Below are 16,347 nucleotides of genomic sequence, written 5' to 3' on the forward strand. Positions count from 1 at the left end.
ATTTGTAATAATACTTTATATAAGTTTAGGGAAATTTATATGACCTTCTAAGGTTTTTTAGGAACCGCTAAAGGATTAATTAAAATGAGCTGCGAGTCGAGCCATTGCGAAGCTGCTTTCAGGTTTGCGCACCATTAGTAAATCACTCATAGCATTTTACTAAGAGATCGGAATTGAACAAACTCGGTGGCTTTTGAAAGAGGATTAAAAGATCTTTAATAAAATATCTTACGGGGATCCTAACTCTTTCTGTAGTAAAAGTAATGGTCATTTGAAGAATACCCAAATTTCAAGAAAACTTAGGAATGACTTGAATGTTTTTCGCTTTTGCTCTCCTTTGAACTTTAGGTGTTATCTCTAATGACCTTACCAATCAATAAATTTAAAATTATTACAAAAATCTCATTCACTACGAAGGACGGTTCGAGTCTTGCCCCAAAACTTATTTTCCTGGAGTATTACGTTCATCATGACAAATTGTTCCTTCTTTCGGCAATTATTGGAGAACTTATCAAGGAGTTATCCATTCTGGTTCGCAACTTACAAGAGAAATTAATTAGTGGAGAAAACTAGCAAAACAAACTTTGTAGCAGTAGACTTGCTGAAAAACACAGGTGGTGAATAACATATCAAAAAGTTTAATATAACGTAGTATCTGGTGACAGGAAAAGATAGGACATGCGAAAATTGATTATTATTTTGTCTTTGAATTAAATGTGTTATAAGTGGACACAAAGTTATTGAAATTGAGTATACTATATTATCTCAACCTTTTCTATTTGAAAGACACGGAGGAATCTTTTTCCATGCATGAGAAATTAGAAACATATAAGAGATACTAAACAGTATTGCTTCATTATTGTCAATCACACTTTTCAGAAGACATCAACTTAATGATTTAGTCCTAGTGATTAAGTAATATGAAGTAGGTATGATGGGAGTCGACAAGCTTGGGGTAAGCGTCTACAAGTGAGTTTGTGCGTGAAATGGGGTCGTTTTTTAGGTCATGTCAGGTCCTTATTTCCAAGCATTTATTGGGAGTATAGCGATTTCGGGAGAATAACCATTAAAATTTTGCATTTTGTGACATCTTTATATTTACTCAAAATCTCCACAGAATCTTCTTGCTACATTTTTCTGCAGTCACTAGCCCATAAAATAGTAAAATGGACACCGTATTTTTTTATGTTGATATGCATATTTTACTAGGTGAACCATGAAGAAATACAATAACTAATGTTTAAATAAATGCATTCACACCTTGATATTTAGTATCTCAATATTGTCTATTAGTTTCTCAAGAAGTCTTTTAGGATTCTCTAATATATGTATCTAGTAATTTGTAATACATTCATCTAGTTAATTCTGTAAAACTTTTATTTTCTATTTTGAGTAGCATAAATAGTGAGGTAGTTGATGATTGTAATAATGTCATGTAGAATTAAGTAGCCTATATAAAACATGAACATTCTCAAAAATAGTGTTCTCCTTCCATATTTCCAACAAATTGGTATCAGAGCAGGTTTCGTTCTTAATTAGGGGTTAGGTGAAGAAAAATTATGCCATCCAAAACAAATGAAGGTGCGAATTCTTCAATTTTTCTTACTCCTTTTATTGATAAAACTGATTTTTAATATTGGAAGATAAGAATGAACCCATTTGAATGCTGAAGGTTTGTGGAATTTTGTTGCAAATGGCATTGAAAAGCCAGATAGCCAAGGTAAACATACATCAGCACAGATGAAAAATCTTGAGGCTAAGTATCGTCAACATGCAAAATCCTAGTTCTAAATTCAAATGGGAGATTAAAGAGCATATTTTGCTAAACAAAATTGCTACTTGTGAGACTGCAAAAGAAGTTGGGATTCTATGGAATTTTAGGCGTATGGTGAAGAAAAGGTACACACTATAAATCTTAAAACTCTTACAAGAGAGTTTCAAAATTTGAAGATGATAGAATTTTAAAAAAAAATGAATCTTTCATACGAGTCATGAATATTGTAAATGAAATGATAATTCATGATGAGACAATTTTCGACCAACAAGTTGTGGAAACGATTCTATTAGTGTTACAGAAAAATATAAGTACATTGTTTCTATCACTAAGGAGACAAGATCTTTCAATGCTTTCTATTGAAGAGCTAGTTGGATCTTTTCGTGCACACGAGAAAGTAAGATTTTTTCGTGAAGATAAACCAAAGAGACAATGTTCCAGTCTAGAAAAAAATGAGATTTCTCAAAAATTCTCAAAAGATCAACAAAAGAAGAATTACAATCCAAAAAAAAAGTAGGGTGATGATGGTTCTTCCAACAACGTTGAAGAAAAAGGTGAGAAAAACTCTAGTCTTTTTTGTAAAATTTAGCAAAAGAACTAGTCAGAATGCATAAAAATATTGTTACAAAGGCAAGCCCTAATGTAACTTTTGTAAAAAATTTGGCCACATTGAGAATGATTATTAACACAAGCTATTGGATCAAACAAATTTTTGTAAAGAACAGGAGGATGAAATGGAAGAAATAAATTTCTTTGCTTCTTCATGTGACCTTTTAGGAAAAACTAATGAAAGGTATATTGACAGAGGTTGTAGCAATCACATGATTGGAGATGAAAAAACATTCGTCTTAGTTAATGGTATCATCACTACTAAAGTGAGAATGGGTAATAGATCCTTAGTTTATGCAAAAGGTAAAGGTACCATTTCAATCAAAATAAAAGGGAGGTGTAAGTAAATTTATAATGTGTGTTATGTTCATAAATTTGAAGAAACTTTGCTTAGTATTGGTCATTTCATGGAAAATGGTAATTCTCTTGTGTTTAGAGATAATTATTGTAATATTTATGATAATATTGAGTTAAATAAAGTCATTGTTGAAGTAAAGATGATAAAAAAACCTTTCCTTTGAAATTTTATTACAATACATTAAAAATGAAATTGTAGATGATTCATCACTTTGGCACAAAAAAATTGTCACTTGAATTTTCATGGTTTGAAACTTCTCAAGAAAAAAGAAATGTTGTAAGGCATTCCTGAGATACATACTAAGGTGGATCTGTGTGAAATTTGTATAAATGGAAAGCAACATAGAAAGTTTTTTCCAAAAGGGTGTCATGGAGAGAAAGTGTATTTTTGGAACTAATCCATCCTGACATTTGCAGACAAATTAAGACTCTATCTCTTGGATGTTAAAGGTATTTTCTAATATATATTGATGATTTCTCAAGAATTACTTGGGTTTATTTCTTGAAAGAAAGACAGAAGCATTTGCTACATTCAAGAAATTTAAAGCACTTGTTGAGAAATAAAAAGGTTGCGGCATCAAATCCATTCACAGTGATAGAGTAGGTAAATACGCAAGTAAAAAATTCAAAGAAAATTGCAAAAATTAAGCCATTCATAAGAAACTTTCATCAGGGTAAACTCCTCAACAAAATGGTGTATTTGAAAGAAGAAATAAAAATTTGTTCAAATGGCTAGAACTATGATGAATGATGGGGCTGCCAAAATATTATTGGGCAGATGCAGTGCATACAATAGTGTGCATCCTTAGCAGTTGCCCGACAAAGGCAGTAAAGGACAATACCCCAGTTTAAGTTTGGAATGAATTGGAACCTTCTGTAAGACATTTTAAAATTTTTGGGTGTATTTGTTATGCTCATGTACCTGCTGAGAAAAGTACAAAAATTGATGAAAAAAGTAAAAATGTATTTTGTTAGTTAAAATGATGTGACAAAAGGATATAGGCTTCTCGATGTCAAAACTAACAAAGTCATTGTTAGTAGAGATGTATTTTTTGCTGAAAAAACAACATGGAATCGGAAGGATAAAAAGATATAGAATACTGCCATCATATATTTAAATTATGAAGAGGATGAGAAAGAGGAAGATGTCCCTCAAGGGGGATAAATCACATGTTCAGGTGATGAAGAACCCCCTCCAGGAGGAACCAAAAATGTTGAGTGACATTTATCAAAGATGCAACTTTGTCCGTGATGACAAAGAAAATAATAAGGAGGCATTAAAGCCTGATGTTTGCAAGAAAGCCTTTGCAGGAAAATTTTGCAAGATTAAGAGCATTATTACTTGACAGTGCGTGAGTATACCCAAACAGAAAGAAGTTATAAGTCTAAAGTTGATTTGCAAAACTTAATTCAATCAAAAAGAAGATATTCAATAACACAAGAGAAATATAAAATTCAGTTGTAGTTATTGCCAGACAGGTGAACAACTTGCTTACATCTTCATCTCAACACTTGCAAGTGAAAAGTTTTGTAATCTTCGAGAAGGCATACGAGTTTTCAAGAAAATGCAATAAGGGGGAGCGTTGGAATTAACACATTAACACCTTCATATTTAGTGTTTCAATAGTGTGTCTTAGTTTCTAACGATGTCTTTTAGGATTCTCGAATACTGGTATCTAGTAATTTGTGATACATGTATCTAATTAATTGTTCAAGACTTTTTGTTTTCTATTTTGAATAGTATAAATAGTGATGTAGTTGATGATTATAATCATCTCAAGTTGCCTTAACTAGCCTATATAAAACATTAACATTCTCTAAAATAGTATTCTCCTTTCATATTTCCTTCTAGATCTAACGCAACATCTGGTTACTAAAATTTATCTACAAACCATATTCAGTTTTGCTAATTCGAGGTGTGAAGATGATGGATGATATCAGCAAAGTCACGTAAAAAATACAGAAAAGGTTACATCAAAAGAAATATACAAACTGAGAACGAATGTGCTTGCCTTTCAAGAACAATAGTACTGGATGTTTACGAAAGATTCTGATCAAACAACTCGAGTTATCACAAGAACCTTCTATATTTATTAATACTAGCAAAAGATTGGAGGACACAACATTTGTTTTTATATTGTTTCCTTCAACGATGAAGATTGTTTCTGTTTATTTCTACACATTTATCTAATATATAAGCCATATCAATACTTTTATTAGTTTAAATTATGCTGCGAAGAAAATGCAGACTCAAAAAGCTAGCTAAGAGTTCCTTTCGATTATACAGAAAAATATGAAAACAGAGACGTGAATAATTATAGCCTTATTCTTGTCCTAATGCGAAAGCTTTCAGTCAGACTGATTGAAAGAGTTTAGACCCTATATTGTCACAAATTCAGTTTTGACGTAAGTTAGTAAAAATATAATCAATTTTGGAATCATATTCCTTTACTCAAACATGCCTCGGTACTTTGTACTCTTATTTGCTATAGATATCTGATATATTGCAGTTTGTTCTATGTAATCCATCCACTTAAAAATTCCCATGCACGACGAATTAGAAATACTATGGAGATCCCTAACAATATTGATTCATTAAAGTTAATCTATACGGAAAGCAACTCTAACCGCATGCAGCTCACACGAAGACTCAAAAATCCATCCTGAGACTTTTCTTCCACCTCTCCTCTACATCAACTTAAAGATTCAGCCTTGATTAAGGAATATGTTTCTGATATGATGGGAGAAGACAACCTTGGGGTAATCTTCCATAAGTGAGTTTAGGCCTGAAATGGGATCCTAATTTAGGTCATGTTAGGTCCTTATTTCTAGGAATTTGTAGCGAGTATATGAACTTTTGCAGAATGACCCTAAATATAATGCCTTTTGAACACTGATGATTTTAATACAAATAAAACATTAACTCAATGCTAAGCTGAAACTAACTATGTCTTAAAATAGTTTCTACACTGACTAGAAATGCTTTAACAATCCCCAGCTAAGTTTAGAAAAAAATCAAAACTAAAGACTAAAATGAAACTCATGGCTTTGTCCTCGAAGAATGAGGACTCACCACTGATTCTGCTAAACTGGAGATCAGAAGTCGATCTAAGCGTGATATGGATTTTTTGAACCTGAACCTACATTACGAGAAGATGTAGTGCACATATACGTCAGTAGTTAAAAGGTACTGAGAATGCAACATAGAGTAAAGTTGAACTGAAACATAATTGTACAAACAAAAAAGAAAGTAAACATGTATTGAACATGATATATTAAATGCTGAAGTAACTTAATGCAATGACCAATTTATACCATGTTGAAACTTAATACTGAATATACTGATAAATGGTGAATGCAATAGAGCCTGACTGAACTGTGGGAGCTACTAATAACCTATAACAAAACTATATGAGCTAAAGGTGGAGTCCGATGTGTACGCCCCATTGAGAGGACCGTTAAAAAGGCATGCCGGTGTGATCACTAAAATGATGCCCACAAAGGGAAATTACAATCTACTTGGCTAGTACTTCTAGAACTATTTGGGTATGCTGAATCCTAATTGAACTTGGTATTATGCTACTGCCAATGAAGTAAGTGATTTAGAAATTATGAGTGAATCTCTTTAAATACATGATAGCTCAAAAGTAAACATGCAAATTGAGATTGCAATAATTCATCTAATAATTATGAATTAATAACTAAGGAATGTATATTAGAGGTAACTCAAATATCAAACCTAGCATGTGTAATTCAAAAACTAAAGAAATACATATCTGGGTTCTGAAATTCATGTGATAAATTGAATAATAACTTTACAATCAAATGTGGAACATATATCTAACTAATTCTTGATGATCTGTTGTAATTTTACAAACCCTAAGTTTAACCATGATAAAAGAATCAAGTCCTGCCTGAATATAGGGATCTAATGTGTGAAAACAACTCAGTAGTGAAATTTCACATACCGGTGATGAAGTCCACAAAGGAATATTTATATTTCGGGGTTGGAACTGCTTAAACCTTGTTTCTTTCTTGAACTAGGGTTCTTAACCTTTTTTCTTGCTTTTAATTTTCTAGGTTTTGATTTATGATTTTGACTTAGGTAACTTCTTGTTATGTTTCTAGGCTTAATCTAACTAAAATATGATGATTTAGGGTCAAAAAGACATATCTTAGGGTCTAAACAAAGTGGGAAAAGACCAAAAGACCCCATAGTTAATTATTGTCGGACCAAACAACAACTTGGACTGACGGACCTTCATTAATTCGACGTATCGTTGTTTGGGTCTTCTCGACAGACCTTTACTAAAATGGACATCACTTTTTACTCGGAGGTTGGTTTTAGAAAATTCTGTGGCTATGGAAAGACAATTCAATTATTTACCTTTTGATAGGTTATAGAAAACCTAATTCGTTTTGTGATTATATTTATAACCATTTGAAGTTGACCTAACAACATTTTCCCCCTAACTAACTGCTAACACTCTCCTATGGTCAGACCTACGGAGTGTTGATCGAACGACGGTCCGTACTGGTCATCCGTCGTTTCTGTCAGAGGCTGGGTAGAAGAAGTCTCAATCCACGGACACTATCAATAAATCGTAGTCTTATCTACAGACCGTCGATCCATCCGTGGGTCGAGACTTAGTCGATTTCGCTAAGTTAAATTCTGGGAGGGATGTAGTGACAATCTACGGACCTGCAGTACAGGCTGTAGATCAGTCTACGATCCGTCAATGGTAACCGTCGATTGACCTACAATTTTTGCTACAAATCTGATTTTTGGTCTTGTTTGAGTATGGGGTTTTATAGTTAGAGACCCTATCGTAATGATCCTGTGACATTTTTGAAGGAGCTTCCTTGGAGAATATTTTATTACTCTTTTGTTTGTCTTGAAGTTCAAACGTACCATTTGAAATACCTCAATTATAGGGTCTTGCCCTCTCTACCTCCCTGTTCTTCCTCTTATGTCTACTTTCCTTAAGTTGTTGAGCATGCACCAACAAACAAGAAAAATCCATGTCATTGTGATTCATTGATGCACGACAATCTTCCACAAGATCATCGGACACACCTGTAACAGAATGACTCATTTCATCTCTTGGCTTCGTTATGAAAGAAGAGGCATATTTCGGCAACTCAGTGAATTTGAAAGAGTATTCTTGAACAAGTTTAGGAAATCCGCCCTTTCGAAGAGTCCCTTGATATGTATACACGTATACATATACACATATATATATATGTGTATATATATATATATATATATACATATATATTGTGATCCACATACTTCTTTTATCTACTCTATGTGGCTAGATGTTTGGATTGACTGTTTCTCACCTTATCCGGCGAATCCTTTAGTAAATCTACTCCAAAGGTTTTACATCTCCGGATTCAAACCAACCTATCTGCGATCTACATCCTCTCCCATATAATTCCTCAAATGGTGCCCTATAAATGCTCGAGTGATGACTATTATTATGGAGAACTTGCTTTAGGGTAGGAACTTATCCCAGTTCCCTCTAAAGTTAATTACAAAATCTCTCAACATGTCTTCCAACACTTGTATATTCCTTTGTGACTGCCCATCCGTTTGGATTGAAGGTTGTACTAAAAGTGATTTATGTGCGCAATTCATCATGTAACTTCCTCCAGAACATATAAGTGAAAAATGTACCATGATATGATATGATAGAAAGGTGTACACCATGCATCCTCACTATCTCCTTTACATAAATTCTAGCCAATTGTTAAGCGTTGTAATCCACTCTTACTAGAATCAAATGGGATTACTTAGTCAACCTATCAACTACAACCGAAATTGAATCAAATTTATCCGAAATAATGGGAAGAGGAACTAAAAAATCCATCGTTATCCTTTTCCACTTTCATTTCGGAATTGGCATCTTTCGAAGTAGCCCCGCAGGCCTTTTATTATCATACTTCACTTGTTGACAATTGTTACACTTTTCCACAAATTTCTCGATGTCTTGTCTCATACATGACCATCAATAACTTTATTTAAGATATCTATACATATTGGTCACACCTAGTTGAATAAAATAGCGCGAGTCATCAGCCTTCGCCAATATCCTTGGGATCAAATCATCAACTCCTGGAGCACACATTCTACCCTTATAGTAGAGCACACCATCTGCATCTAGAGTGGTTTCTTGAGATTTACTATTGCAATCTTTATTCTAAGCTAGTCTAAATCTCAATATTTTGATTTCTTGGCCTTGATTACCTCTATGAACATGGACTTAGATTCAATGCTAGATAGGAACCCACCTTCTTCAGAAATGACCAACTGCACGAAATTTAACTCTATGTCTGACTTTCTCTAGCCAAAAGTTGCTTGGTTACATTTAAGTGATCTAAACTACCCATACTTATCGCTTTTGACTCAAAGCGTCTGCCACAACATTTTCGTACCCACCTCTTTAAGAAATACCCAACTGCACCAATTGTCAAACATAATCCTTGAGTAATTTAATCCATCTTCGCTTTCTCATATTCATATACTTTTGGGTGAGTACAAGCTACAAACTACAATGATCAATAAACACCTGAAACTTAACTCCATATATTAATGTATCCAGACTTTAAGGGCAAATACAACCGCAACCAACGCTAAATCATGAGTAGGATAATTTCTCTTGTCCACCTTTAAATAAGTGAGGCATAAGTTATGAAATTCTTATCCTGCATTAACACAACACCTTATCTAGCATGTGGAATATTTCAATAAATAATGAAGTCCTTACCCTGAACCGGTTATGCTAGAATAGGCGCGGTGGTCAGGAGTCTTAAGCTTTTGTAAGCTCTCCTCACATTTTGCAGACCATACAAACAGTACCACCTTTTTTGTTTGATTGGTCAAGTGAGTAGCAATTGAAAAAAACTTATAAGCAAAACAACGATAATAACTAGAAAGTCCCACAAAACTCATAACCTCTGTCACCGGACTAGGTTATACCCAATTCTCAACCTCTTCAACCTTTTGGTGATCTACCCTTACCCCTAATTTTGACACCACATTCCCGAAAAAATCAACCGACGTCAACAAAAATTCACAATTGGAAATTTTGCATATAACATTTCATTTCCAAGTATACCCAAAATAGTACGAAGATGGTTAGCATGATCTTCTTCACTTTCTGAATACACAAAAATTTAATGATAAAGACTATAAAAAAGTGTCAAGAAAGAGCTGGAATACTCCATTAATCAGGCTCATGAAAGCTGCAAGCGCATTAGTCAACCCAAACGACATAATCAAAAATTCATAGTGCCCATAATGAGTCCTAAACGTTGTCACAAATATAACTTCAGCCCTAATCTTCAATTTATGATATTTGATATTTAATCAATCTTAGAGAAAACTGTTGAACCTTATAATTGGTCGAAAAGATCATCTATCCTAGGTAAGGGGTAGTTATTTTGAATAGTGACTGTATTCCATTGCCGGTAAATCTATGACCATCCTCATGCTACCATCCTTCTTTGTAACAAATAAAACCAGGCACCCAATGAGAAAGCACTAGGACAAATATAACCCTTATCAAGAAACTCTTGGATTTGATCCTTAAGCTCGATCAACTTCGTGGAACCATGTAATATGGAGGGATATAAATGGGGCGCGTACCAATCGCTAAGCCAATACAAAAATCTATATCTCTAGTCGGAGGCAAGCTGGGCGAATTATTTGGAAAAACAATCGTTCAATTCGGACGCCACCGAAATAGACCCTATGGATGGTACATAAATCTCAACATCCCTAACATGAGCAAAATAAGTTAAACAACCTTACTCTACTAATTTACTAGCCCAGATGGAGGATATTATCTTAGCTTTCTTAGGTTGTACATCCCTTCCTAGTCTAATTTTTTCCTTCCCGAAAATCTAGAGTCACAGACTTAGTATTGTAATTAAGAATGGAATATTGGGGAGACAACCAAGTCATGCCTAAGATTATGTCGAAGTTTTCCATATCCAAAATCACCAAATCATTCCATGTGTGAAATCTCATAAACAAAATAAGGAAAGATCGATACACATGTGTGACGATGACCGACTCGCCAACTGGGGTAGAAACACATATATGCTCATCAAGAGAATCTCATAACATCTCAAATCAGGGTAAATCTCACATACCCATAACAATAGGTGGAACACAGATAAAATAATACATTATCCATTCAGTCACGCACCTGTGATCAATGCATCAAACACCTCTAATTGTTCTTGCCTGAAAAGGTATAACATTGAGCTCTATTGTGTCCACTTGGTTTCGCATTACCTCTACCTCTGTGACCATTTTCTCTCCTTCCATGGCCTCTCTGATTTCCTCATTTTCATACTTGTGGACGTGCTCTAACATTATTACCATTTCTCGCGAGTACAATTATTTGAGAAGGTTGTTTTACAGACTAAAGTAGTTGTGGGTAGTTCCTGATCATGTATCCAAGTTCCCCACAACTAAAGCAAGTGCAGGCAGCCTGATGGTCTGCTGCCTGCAATGTTTACAACACTCTGATCAGTTGAAAAAATATTAGAAGGATTCCCTAAATTATTACCGGTAGAGGCGGGCATAACTATCTGAATTTTCTTGGCCGCTAGTTTAGGTAGACTAATCCTCTAGCATAGAGCCCTGAAAATTTCCAGAATTCATGGCCCTCTTAGACAACACCATAGCTTGACCTTCTTTCTTCACCCTCTCCACCTTCTTGACATAATTAGTACCATTACTAATTGGCAATCTAATAACTAACTAACAATGAAGAAGATAAACCTAGAATCTAAATGTCAATGTATGAAACCTAGAAACGAGAACCAAATCTAATATGAATTTCTAGTGAACTATGTAACTAAATTCTGATCTTCTTCTACTTCCGCAATATTGAATATTCGTGTACCTTACTCCTGTTGAGTGACTTACTGACACCATTTTTTTTATCAATAAGTTGGTGAACAAAATCATTTCATGCTTAGTGATTTGGTGAGGGGAATCATTTTTTAAGGGGACATTGAGCATTCAGTGAACTTATTCTTTCCTTTTTATTTCATTCTATTTTGACATATCCTTGTATGTTTCTTTTAATCTCACTAAATTAAGCATATGATATTAATTGTTGCTTTTCAACATGTTTTAATCTCTTATTTTATGTTTCTGTAAAGTTATTGTCTCCGATTATATTTAACATATACGCATATAGTATGTATATTCATTATGCAGAAAAAAATTACTGTACTTTATTCCAAGAATTCTCACTTAGAATCTATACAACTTAAATGTTTCATTAAATTACAAAAAAGTATTTGTATATATATTTTTATTTTCTTCTTTATTTTTCATTTAATTTTAATTAAAGAACCAAAGATTTATTATTTTGTAAATAATTCATTCGTTAGAGATTCTTGAGTTATGCGATAATGACAAATAATAAAAATTCATGTTGGAATATTTTAAATATTTTTTAAGAACCTGTTTTCCATTATTTTTAGTTTATGTATATTCGTAAAGTAAATTAATTGCAAAATCATTGTGATTATTATTAACAACCGCGCGAAGCACAGTAAAATTACCTAGTTATTAGAAATTTTTAGAAGACTCCTCAAATGATTCAAATGGTCTTTTCCAAAATGTTCGAAAGAAATATTACGAGTTGTTATTAGCTCTACCTTGAATGTGAATTATGAAATCAAGGTTATGATTGTGATATAAAATATATCTTGATGCTTATGAGTATTTTAAGAATGTTAAGCACGAGAAATAGTTCAAAAACATTGCCTGAGGAGTAAGTCCGCGATGAGGAGATGGTTTAAAATGTTTGCTCGAAATAATTTTTGAAAGAGTAGTGTCTGCGAAGAGGAGAGAAAATTTATACACGAGCGGAATAGGTCCGCGACGTGAACTTGCTACATGTTCATTGTCAGACCTTTTCTTCCTCTTTTTCGAACTCTGATTCACCTAAATTCTATTCATTTTCCCAATTTTCTTTAGATTTAGATACCCAATACATGTTCTCAAGGATATCATCAAACACAACTATAGAATCGACTCGATTTCCTTAAGTAACCCATCAATCTCATCCCAATTCATGAATGTAAACAAATTCATGAATATAAAACAAGAACATCAATGCTTCAACTTTTAGAACAATTTTAAAGATGAAAGTTAACATGATTGGCGTGTAGGTGAACAAACCTAACACTATGGAAGCTTAAATATCTAAAGTAATCAAATTCTTGAATAATTTGAAGAAAATCTAGATAGATGAACTTAGCCTTAGCGTTGCTTGATTTCGTATGTATAGGATATTTGGAGTGAATGACAGGATTTCATTTGTAAAAATTGATTTTGTACATGTTCAAGGCAATATAGAAGACCTTCTAAGGGTTTTTGGGACAAAAATACCCCTAAAGAATTAATTAAAAGGAGCTGGGAGCCGAGACATCGCGGAACTGCTGCCAGGTTGGCGTGTCGTTTGTAAATCACTCATCACTTTTTACTCTTCTCTGTTCAATTTAGAAATCATATATCTTTACTCAAACATGCCCCGGTACTTTGTACAGTTATTTGCTATATATAGCTTATATATTGCACACTATTCTACATAATCAAACAGCTTAAAAATTCCCATGGACGAGGAATTAGAAGTTTTATGGAGATCCCAAACAATATTGATTCATTTAATTTAATCTATATGGAAAGCAACTCTCACCACAGACGTCATGCATAAAGACTCAAAAATCCATCCCAAGACTTTTCTTCCACCTCTCCTCTATATCAACTTAAATATTAGCCTTGATCAAGGAATATGTTGCAGAGATGATGCAAGATGGAAAGCTTGGGGTAATTATCCACAAGTGAGTTTGTGCATGAAAGGGGATTCTTATTTTTGTCATGTTAGGTCCTTATTTCAAGGAATTTGCTGTTATTATATGAATTACGGCAGAATGACCATAAAAACTTTGCCATCTATCTTTACATATACTCACAATCTCCATATAATCTACTTGCTTCATTTATTATAGTCACTAGCCTATAAAACAACAAAATGGACCCCGTTTATTTGATGTTAGGTGAAGATGATCAATGATATCAGCAAATTCAAGTACAAATTCAGAAAAGGTTTTATCAAAAGAAATATCCAAACTAAGAAAGTATGTTCTTGCTAAGACCTTTCAAGAACGATACTACAATATATTTTAGAGAACTGTGACTGAACAACTTCAGTTATCAGAAGAACCTTCTACATTTGTTAATACTAACAATAGATGGGAGGAAACCAGATTTTTCTTCTTCAATTGTTTCCTTCAACAATGAAGATGGTTTATGTTTATTTCTACACAAATATCTAAGATATAACTGATATCATTACATTTGTTAGTTTAAGTTATGTAGCGAAAAACATAAGACCAAAAGCACAACTTGAGAGTTTCCCTCGACCAAACATAAAAGGGATTCATAAATCTCTCAAGAAGAGCGTCCTATGCTAAATGTAGGTAGTTCTTCAGATTTTTATGTATTTCTATCTAAGGGCCATTCCGAATAGTTATGCCGCCAACAACTCATGTTTCAATTATGCAGAAAAAAGGAAACAAAGACTTGAATGAATTCACTCTTAAAAAATTAGTTGTCTTAAGTTAATACGTCTCTCTTCAATTTAGAAATCACACTCCTCTATTCAAACATTCCCTAATACTTTGTAATATTATTTTTTTATAGATATCTTATATACTTAACTCTATTGAACGGAATCCATCAACATAAAGATTTAGACCTCATGCTTAAGGGTGTCCTTAATTAGGTCATGTTAGGTACTTATTTCGAAGAATAGTATGGAAGTACATAAATTTATTACACTAAACTCCTTTGTAATGAAGAGCATATATAAGAAAGGTTACATCAAAACTACTAAAAAAATACATGAACTTAAAATAACACTATAATTATAGGGAATGAAACACAAGTACAAAAATGTAATAGCGCAGACTAAATTGGGAACTTCAAGAATTCTAATTTCATAATAAGGTCTTCAACTATTAAAATTATATGAAAGAGTAATACTAAACCAAAGACTATGATAGCATATATTTTATTTTTTGTCCTAAATTGTTGGACCATTCTACTGAGAGCAAACCTAAGAAAACAGTTTGAACACTAGAGTCGCAGATCTAGGATCCCAAGAAAGTCCTTAATAACCCTCCCCCAATCTGCAACCCTTGAACAATTCAATGGACCAAAGAGAAAAATTGTCATTGAACAACTTCCTGAACCAAACACTTCCAACTTCATACTTTTTAGGGATATTTTTCTCAGTTACATCCGATATGACAATACAAACCTTGCATCCATTATTCAAACTTTTGGCCACGTCCAAAGTCCAGTAACGAAGGATGTACTCAAACATCTCAAAAAAAGGGAATCATCAGCATTCCTACAACAATATCATGACTAAGCTCTTTCTTGATCTGTCATGGGTTTTTCATATCGATTCTTGCCAGGGTATAAGTTCCTTATCTCCAACAATTCTCGAGTCACCTCATATAGAGTGTTATTAATTTTAAAAGTTTCTTCTTCAGCTTTTTAGGGGAAGAAATTGTAAATAAAACATTGTTTTCATGGTAAACAAAGGCCTCTTATATGACATGAAGAAGGTGAGGATAAAAAGAGAGTGGCACAACACCATATAAAGACATATGTAGGTTTTCTAATCCATTTTGAGCGGGAATCATAAAAAATATATTACAATTTTAAAATTTTATACATATTTCTTAAGGGACATTCAGAGAAGAGTTGTAACATACGATGCATATTTCATTTGACATTTAAATTAGGGATAATAATTCCGATATTGTTATCTTACCTAAAGTGTTGACAAATAATAGTTTAACTAGTGTTCATCGACGGTGTAGAAATTTTTACATGGTAAAGTAACTAAATGGGATAATATCAACCTTTTTGGTCCAAATTCTTGAATAATTTACACAATTGTCAATCAATCATTTCTTGCAAATAGAAGTATATTAAATCATACAAATATTTGAGAAAACAATTTTGACCTCTTGTCAAAAATACAAGCCTAATTTATGAATAACGAACAATAAAAAATAATTTCAAAATTAACTTTGATAAATAAGGATACTAATATAGCCCAAATTCATCACCAACACTAAATCTGCAATCCTTGATCAATTTTTCGATGGATAGAGAATAATAATGATTACTTAACTTCCTAAAAGTATTTTTTTTATCTTTTATACTTCTTAATATAATTTTCTCTTTTATATAAAAAAACTCAATAGACATCCCATTTCCATTCACCAAACTTATTCCTAACTTCAAATTCTAAAATGGAAGAATGTACACAAATGTTGCTGAAAATGGATTCGAGAAATTTTCAAGAGTACACAGTTCTTATTGGGCAATCTTTTTCATGATGTTTCTCGCGATATTCAGATTGAATATTAGGGCAGGGACATCTCTATTAGCTCTTGAGTCTTTAACCGTGATGTGTTGTAAACTTTGCAGACTTCTTCCTCAGGGTTCGATGGCATGAAAACGAAGAGAGTTTATATTTGCAGGCCATTATTTT

The sequence above is a fragment of the Solanum lycopersicum genome, chromosome 10, assembly GCF_036512215.1.
Source record: "Solanum lycopersicum chromosome 10, SLM_r2.1".
Lineage (NCBI taxonomy): Eukaryota > Viridiplantae > Streptophyta > Magnoliopsida > Solanales > Solanaceae > Solanum > Solanum lycopersicum.